This window comes from Gossypium hirsutum, chromosome A02 (assembly GCF_007990345.1).
Source record: "Gossypium hirsutum isolate 1008001.06 chromosome A02, Gossypium_hirsutum_v2.1, whole genome shotgun sequence".
NCBI lineage: Eukaryota > Viridiplantae > Streptophyta > Magnoliopsida > Malvales > Malvaceae > Gossypium > Gossypium hirsutum.
In genome coordinates this window covers 31,634,234-31,643,703 of record NC_053425.1, presented here as the reverse complement: position 1 = coordinate 31,643,703, position 9,470 = coordinate 31,634,234, and positions in this window count along the sequence as shown.

Sequence of the window (9,470 nt, the reverse complement as noted above, 5' to 3'; positions counted from 1 at the left end):
TGCACCATTTGAATCTTTTGTCTATTAACTATTACCTCTTCCCAGATTAAATAGTTAATTTGGTAACCTACAAATGTTGGTCATACATTCACAAGTATAATCATGAATTAAACCTAAATGAATGAAATAATCATTTGCACATAATATTCAGAAAACATATAACAATTAATTCAAATCAAGATTTATATCCATTTTGAATAAACAAAATTAAGTTATGTCATATTAAATTGAAAACATAAAGATGAGATGCAATCTTGTCTCTTGACATAGAAAACAATAATTAACAGTAAAGAAAAATATAAGAAAGAGTAGTCGAGGGGGGATATCCACGACCATTTCACAATGCGAAAAGTAAACAACTGAATGCAAGGGGCTATCTATGGTTGCTTTTTGCAACTTCTCATGGTTTCTTTCTTCCTCAACTTTATGTTAAAATAATCTAGAAGTCTTCAAGTCACTCTCCTAGTTGTTATCATTCCGGTAAGTGATTACCTTATTTTGTGGAATTTGAATGTTAGGAAGCCATGAGAAAGGCATGAACACCCAAAGGAATTTTTCTCTAAAAACTGATGTGAGAAAATGGTGTGAAAATGTGTAAAAGATGATAGGATTCGGATGCCTTGAATGATGTCTTAAGGCCTCCTATTATAGCCGTTTGAATCCATGCAAAAAATAGCAAATTAAATCTCCAATAATCTCTCATGATCGTGTCATCCCTTGTATGGTAGCGGAGTGAACCTTCCTTGTTAAATTTAGCAAGGAAGTTACCTTAATTCCCTCTCCTATTGGTTATCGTCCCTTGGTGTGAAAAAGAATGAGTCTTCCGTGTTATTTTTAGCAAGGAAGTTTGCTTTGTTCTCTCCTTGTGTGGCCGGCCAACATGTGGTCAACTTGTGATGATTTTTTACTGCTATTTTTAGCAGTTGATGGATGGTTGAAGGTTTTTATTTTCAAGGAAGATATTTTGCTGATTTTTTTTTTTGGAAAATATAGGGTCAAATCTTTTATTTGTGGAAGTTTGCATGAGTGGTTAGGAATTGGAAATTTTAGCAATAGCTTTTGCCAACTTATTTTCTCGTAAAATTGGGTAAATGAGATTGGTTTTGGGCCTCCGATTTAGGCAATATTGGGCCTTCTTGGAATTTATTTTGAATTATTACCAATTGAAGTCCTTGTGATTGCATTTCTCATCCTTTCAACCTGTACTTGTCTAAGACCCAAATAAAACTAAAATTTTGTCATCCTTTCCCTTAGCCCAATTTGTAACACCCCTTACCTGTGCCCGAGGTTGGGATAAGGTACGAGGCGTTACCGGACAAACATACAAACATTAAACTAAAATACGGGCCATAAAATTTCATTCATATTTCTAAACGTTCATTTACTTACACATAGTCCCTTATTTGAGTCTACGGAGCCCAAAACATACTTTAGAAAGGGTTTGGGACTAAACCGAGAACTTACAAAAATCTTGGAAATTTCATACTTTAAGGCTCCACACGTCCGTGTCCCAAAGTCGTATTCTATACACGGCTGAGACACATGGTCGTGTCTCTGCCTGTGTAGAATATACCTAGGCTATTTTCCAAGCTTTGGTCAACCTGAATCTCTTACACACTTATACAAAATCAAAAGCATATAACATGGTATTCATTTAATGATTAAACATTCTCAATTAAACCACAAACATAGCATTTGTATGTCATCATACATGTGTCTCTCATACTCATTTTATTTTGTCTATTATAGTACCACTTATACATTTATACCAAGATTATCATCTTACCAAGAATCTTCAACTTAATCATCAAGCATTCATATTTAAAGCTAGATCATATCTTTATAAAAATACCACAATTTAGATGCGCAGAATAACATGTTTGCCTGAAACATTTCAATTCAACTCCATACCCAACAAGCATTACATTGAGACTAGTCATATATATATACGTGTTATGATACATATTATTCTCTTTCTGTTTTCTTATAAACACATATCATTTATTTCATTATATCAATATTTCATATACCATAGTTTCCATGTATTCCACATATATTTATTTTCCTCCTCTTCCCCTCCATTCCACATCCTTAATGTATATAGCATTCTTGTAAGTACGATTTCACAATTTACTAATAAATGCTCACATCAAACTGTCCACACGAGTCATAGTCACTTACTTATTTATAATTCAAGCTACAGAGCTCCAAATTAAGATCCATAAATTTCCCCTGAAGCTAGACTCACATATCTTTCCACCATAAAATTTTTATAATTTTTGGTTTATCCAATTAGTATAGTTTATTCATTAAAATTTCCCTTGTTTCACTTTCTGACAGTTCTCACCTCTCTTCACTAAAAATTAATTATCTCACAGTACAGAACTCAGATAATGTTCTTGTTGATTTATCTTGAAAATAGACTCATTAGGGATTTTAAAAATATAAGTTTGAGCCTCCAATTATTTTTATCCAAATTTTGTGATTTTCCAAAGTTAGAACAGGGGATCACGTAATCATTCTGAACCAGTCTCACAAAAACATAAATATCTCAAAATATATAACTCCTTTTCTTGCTCTGTTTCTTTTATATGAAAAAGACACTTATTAAGCTTTAATTTGATATCTCATTCAGTCTCTGATTCAATTTCTACTATTTTTTTGTGATTTTTCAAAATCACGTCACTGCTACTATCCAAAACGGTTTTATTGCTAATTCACTCTTTCACACTTTCTTTGTATTAACGTCATTTTAACATACATATCACAAATCATTTTCACCACATTTTATACATCACAAGTATAGGCCCATGATCACAAGATCACCATAAAATCATCCTCATGAATAACTTACTTGTTTATAATCTTACCACATCCTAGTCACTTAATGAACACATCATTCACATAACCAAGTTCCTGCACTTATGTAACACTCCTAAACCGTATCCGTTGCCGGAATAAGGTTATGAGGTATTACTTGACTGAACAAAACTTCTATAAGGTCAAAGATATTTACCAGACATAAATTATCAACAACGCAACCTGTCTCATTGGTTTTTCATAAGAGCTCTTTCACACATTCCTTGCATTCAAATTATCTAAACATGTATATCATGTCATTCAAGATCGAACTCATATAACACGGGCATTAAAATGCTTCACTATCAGCTTTAGTTCAATTGAAACGAATGAAATACAATATCATATTCACATTTAATTTTCCAAGATCGTAATCACCTAAAAATAAAATCATATACTTCCACAAACCTTTCCACAATGACCAAGTGTTTATATTTGAATATAAACATAGAATCACTTCACATAACTTCACATATTTACCGAATATATCACAATCACATTTATAGTTATAACACTTATTCACAGCTGTATCACTTTATATATTTATAATTTAATTCAAATCAAAATCGCAAACGAGTACATGATACATACCTGGCCAACTTAATATGTAATGCACTTTCAATTTGTCAACTTAGTGTAGGATCTTGTAATTGTATACTTTTATCAAATTCATCGGCACTTGGCCCACTAGGTATAAAACCTGAAATTATATTATCAGCACAAAGCCTGCGGGACTTTAACCTAGATACATTTCCAGCACGAAGCCTGCGGGACTTTGGCCCGGATACATTTCCAGCACGAAGCCTGCGGGACTTTAGTCCGGAGACATTTCCAGCACGAAGCCTGCGGGACTTTGGCCCGGATATATTTCCAGCACGAAGCCTGCGGGACTTTAGCCCGGATATATTTCCAGCACGAAACCTGCGGGACTTTAGCCCGGATACATTTCCAGCACGATGCCTGGGGGACTTTAGCCCGGATACATTTTCAGTGTCTTGCATATTTATTCACATGTTAACACATTTCACATTAGCAATTTAATTGCTTCATTTGAATATAAGCACAAAATGTACACCTACCTTTTAACTTTCGGTTCAATAATCATACACAAGGAACACATAATCTTTTCATTATCCTAGTTTCACTTTTAATAACCATTCGACTATATGCCATATTCACAAATTATTTCACACACAACCTCGATCAAGTAGGAACAATAGTCACAATTCATCTATTATACAAATATCCCATTCTTTGACTTTGTTTCATAATAGCTATTCTGTCACCACATATATACCATTCAATTCACATTCGACTTTATACAAACAAGTACAATAAAATTGTATACACATATTACACACTTTCACATCATCACTTAATAGTCATTCGGCCACATTATATACATAAATCATCCATTTCATATTCGGTTTTATAGCCAAAATTCAATATACTTATTGCAATTCGAACTTGTAAACGTCAAATAATTACTTATCATATTATATAATCTTAAGCGCGCAGCAAATCAAATATAATTACTTAAGGACTTACCTCGGAAGACGATAATCGGAACGAGACGACTAATCAACCATTTTGATTTTCCCCCCGATCCAAATCCGAATTCTACTTTTGCCAATCTAATTAATATCAAAATTAACTCACTTATTCAACATTTCATTAAATTTTATCTAAAGACACATATTTTGGGCATTTTGCATTTTATCCTTTAACATTTCACATTTTTACAATTTAATCCCTATTTCAAAATAACACAAATTACTCAAAATTTCATCAAACCCATGTTAGGCCAAATTTACCTTAGGTCTCTAGCAACCCATTTCTTTTATTTATTTCACGTTTTGACCCCTCAATTTACAAATTTCTAAATTTAGTCCTTAATACACATTTTTATCAAAAATCACTTAATCAAACATGAAAATCAAACATCAAAGATTTGTTACTCATCATCAAACAACAAGATACTCAAACATTCAATAATGGCATCATCCAAATACTTTAACAATTTTAAAATTAGAGGTACGGGCCAGCTAGATTACGAAGCAACGATCTCAAAAACGTAAAAATTATTAAAAACCGAGACGACATGGACTTACATGCATGAACAACCATGGCCGAACCTTCAAAGCTTTGAGAACATTATTTTCTTTCTCACATTCGGCTATTGATGAAGATGATAGCATGTAATTTGGCTTTTGTTTTATTTTATTTTATTATAATTACCAAATACCATATTTAACCTTAATATACATTAATAATTTCCATTATACCAAGCCATGGAATTCCACTACCAACAATTATGGAATAATTACCACTTAAAGACTCCCACTATTTAATTCCATAGCTATTTAATATCTTTAACTTATAGATCACAACTTTTACGCTTTGCGCGATTTAGTCCTTTTTGCTTAATTAACTATCAAAACAATAAAATTTTCAACGAAACTTTAATATCATCTTATTGCCACTCCGTAAATATTTATAAAAATATTTATGACTCGATTTATAGAAATGAGGTCTCGATACCTCATTTTCTAAACCCACTTGACCTTAGGGTCATACCACTTGAGCTTAATAAATTGCTTATAAAACAAAAATCACAATATCAAAAACCTTTTTTAAACTCACAATTAACTCATAAATATTAAATATAATATTTACAAACCTACTCATCGGATTTAGTGGCCCCGAAACCACTGTTTTGATTAACCCTAAAAACGGGTTGTTACAACTCTCCCCCCTTAGGGATTTTCGTCCTCGAAAATCTTACCAGGAAATAAATTAGATTTACTTTCACAAGGCTCATCAATTTCTCACCTAGCCTCAGATTTCTCAACTTTTCAATCTCATGAGCTAAGATTATGATTAGCTCTTTGCTATACATCATAACAAGCTGAGTTTCTACTTCTGTAAGAGATACTATAGATAAAGGATCTTATTTATATCGTCACATCATATATATAAGCAACACATTACGGGTCTTCCCAAGTTCTACTAATAATCTCATTCAATCCGATGAATTGCGAACTCAACTTCTCTTTATAGCTAAATCGAAAAATTCCACTCCCACTATAATACTTTCACAAATACTCAATTTTCTAATCGAAAATTCAATGCTTTTGCACATCAAGCCCACATATATTTTCTGCCAATCTGAAACTACTTTTAGACGGTCACGAATTACTTTTATTTCCCCTCACTCTTTCCAATCACATCAACCCCGAAATTCTTTTTATCAAAATTCAATTCAATACAACAAAGTTCAGTAATTGCAACCATACCTCTCTCATACAATGCTATCTTAACATTCATCTCATAACCATTATTATTATACGGAAACTTAACCAATAATAAATGTCTTTCTCGGTTGCTTTCAAGTTCCATAACACAGTGTGACAAAGTAACTCCATACCCAAAGCTCACAGTAGTTTATTTTAGTAACACGATATAATCCTCGTGTCTCCATTTGAACAATAAAAACTGGTACTCTTTTAGTACTCCCCGTACGGAAAGATAATCACCACTGTTCTAGATGTCACAATTGTTGTAAAATCTCTAGATTTCTCAATACACGAACTCTATCTCGACACAACGAATGATTGTCGGTTCCAATCTAAAATTTTAAATCAGAAATCAATTTACGTTGTACCCTTTTTAACTTGTAATTCACTGACAGACCTTTTAGCCTCACAATTTTGCTGATTAAACATCAATTTAGTCTCTAGCTCAGCCAATAACTACTCATCATTTGATAAGATTAATCACATGATTATCGATCGTAAAACACATAAAGATTTCTCGCTCAGAACCTCGAAGACTATAATCATTTGCCCAGAAGAAAACATAGTAACTACCCGACTATAACCACTGCACTCAGCTATCATTTCAATTCAAACATTATCCTACTGTCTAATTCTATCATCACTGATTTCACAATATCCCATTACTAACAGAAATCAATTTAGAAAAACTTCCAATTAATACGTTCTTTAGAAATCATACCTGAATACTTTCATCTCATCGAATTCAACTTCTTCTTTAACAGTGAATTGGCATATAACGAATGGTCTTCAACATGATCCAATATCTTTTCTGTTACTGTCTTCACTTGCGGACTCATTCTCTTATATGATCACAATACTAATCTTTCAACCACGAAACTCTGTAATTTTCACACTCGTAAACGTATTTAATCCATATAGCACGGATCTCATTACAATGCTTTACCGATAAGGGGGTGAGGGTTGTAAAGCCAACAATTTTAACACTTACGTAAGCATGCACATCACACATACTATTATGAACGAATAGTTCATTACTAATTCCGCATTCTCAAACATCTAGCAATCATTTACTTATGATCACTTGGTACTAACACATAGCTCACACGCTAAATCAAATCATAAATTCTAAGTCAAAATATTCACACAACCATCATTTACCCAACATCACAACTCATATACTCATATAATTATAACATTTATCAATAGCAGAATATCATGCATTCTGATTCATACCTTTTATGAGTTTCAACTCATCACCAACACATTTTCACTCAAACGACTGAGTATAACATTCTGTACTATCAGAATTAGCTCGGTTGGAAAGCATATATGTCTTACAAAACAATTTAGTTAGAGTCGGGAGATGTCACACTATCACGAGTAGTAATATGGCATGTATAGCTAGACTCACATACGCTAGGTTAGTCCGAGAATCGACTAAACCATAGCTCTGATACCACTAAATGTAACGCTCTTAACCCGTATCCGTTGCCGGAATAAGGTTATGAGGTATTACTTGACTGAACAAAACTTCTATAAGGTCAAAGATATTTACCAGACATAAATTATCAACAACGCAACCTGTCTCATTGGTTTTTCATAAGAGCTCTTTCACACATTCCTTGCATTCAAATTATCTAAACATGTATATCATGTCATTCAAGATCGAACTCATATAACATGGGCATTAAAATGCTTCACTATCAGCTTTAGTTCAATTGAAACAAATGAAATACAATATCATATTCACATTTAATTTTCCAAGATCGTAATCACCTAAATATAAAATCATATACTTCCACAAACCTTTCCACAAGGACCAAGTGTTTATATTTGAATATAAACATAGAATCACTTCACATAACTTCACATATTTACCGAATATATCACAATCACATTTATAATCATAACACTTATTCACAGATGTATCACTTTATATATTTATAATTTAATTCAAATCAAAATCGCATACGAGTACATGATACATACCTGGCCAACTTAATATGTAATGCACTTTCAATTTGTCAACTTAGTGTAGGATCTTGTAATTGTATACTTTTATCAAATTCATCGGCACTTGGCCCACTAGGTATAAAACCCGAAATTATATTATCAGCACAAAGCCTGCGGGACTTTAACCCGGATACATTTCCAGCACGAAGCCTGCGGGACTTTGGCCCGGATACATTTCCAGCACGAAGCCTGCTGGACTTTAGTCCGGATACATTTCCAGCACGAAGCCTGCGGGACTTTGGCCCGGATATATTTCCAGCACGAAGCTGCGGGACTTTAGCCCGGATATATTTTCAGCACGAAGCCTGCGGGACTTTAGCCCAGATACATTTCCAGCACGAAGCCTGCGGGACTTTAGCCCGGATATATTTTCAGTGTCTTGCATATTTATTCACATGTTAACACATTTCACATTAGCAATTTAATTGCTTCATTCGAATATAAGCACAAAATGTACACCTACCTTTTAACTTTCGGTTCAATAATCATACACAAGGAAGACATAATCTTTTCATTATCCTAGTTTCACTGTTAATAACCATTCGACTATATGCCATATTCACAAATTATTTCACACACAACCTCGATCAAGTACGAACAATAGTCACAATTCATCTATTATACAAATATCCCATTCTTTGACTTTGTTTCATAATAGCTATTCTGTCACCACATATATACCATTCAATTCACATTCGACTTTATACAAACAAGTACAATAAAATTGTATACACATATTACACACTTTCACATCATCACTTAATAGTCATTCGGCCACATTATATACATAAATCATCCATTTCATATTCGGCTTTGTAGCCGAAATTCAATATACTTATTGCAATTTGAACTTGTAAACGTCAAATAATTACTTATCATATTATATAATCTTAAGCGCGCAGCAAATCAAATATAATTACTTAAGGACTTACCTCGGAAGACGATAATCGGAACGAGACGACTAATCGACCATTTTGATTTTCCCTCCGATCCAAATCCAAATTCTACTTTTGCCAATCTAATTAATATCAAAATTAACTCACTTATTCAACATTTCATTAAATTTTATCTAAAGACACATAATTTGGGCATTTTGCATTTTATCCCCTAACATTTCACATTTTTACAATTTAATCCCTATTTCAAACTAACACAAATTACTCAAAATTTCATCAAACCCATGTTAGGCCAAATTTACCTTAGGTCTCTAGCAACCCATTTCTTTTATTTATTTCACGTTTTGACCCCTCAATTTACAAATTTCTAAATTTAGTCCTTAATACACATTTTTATCAAAAA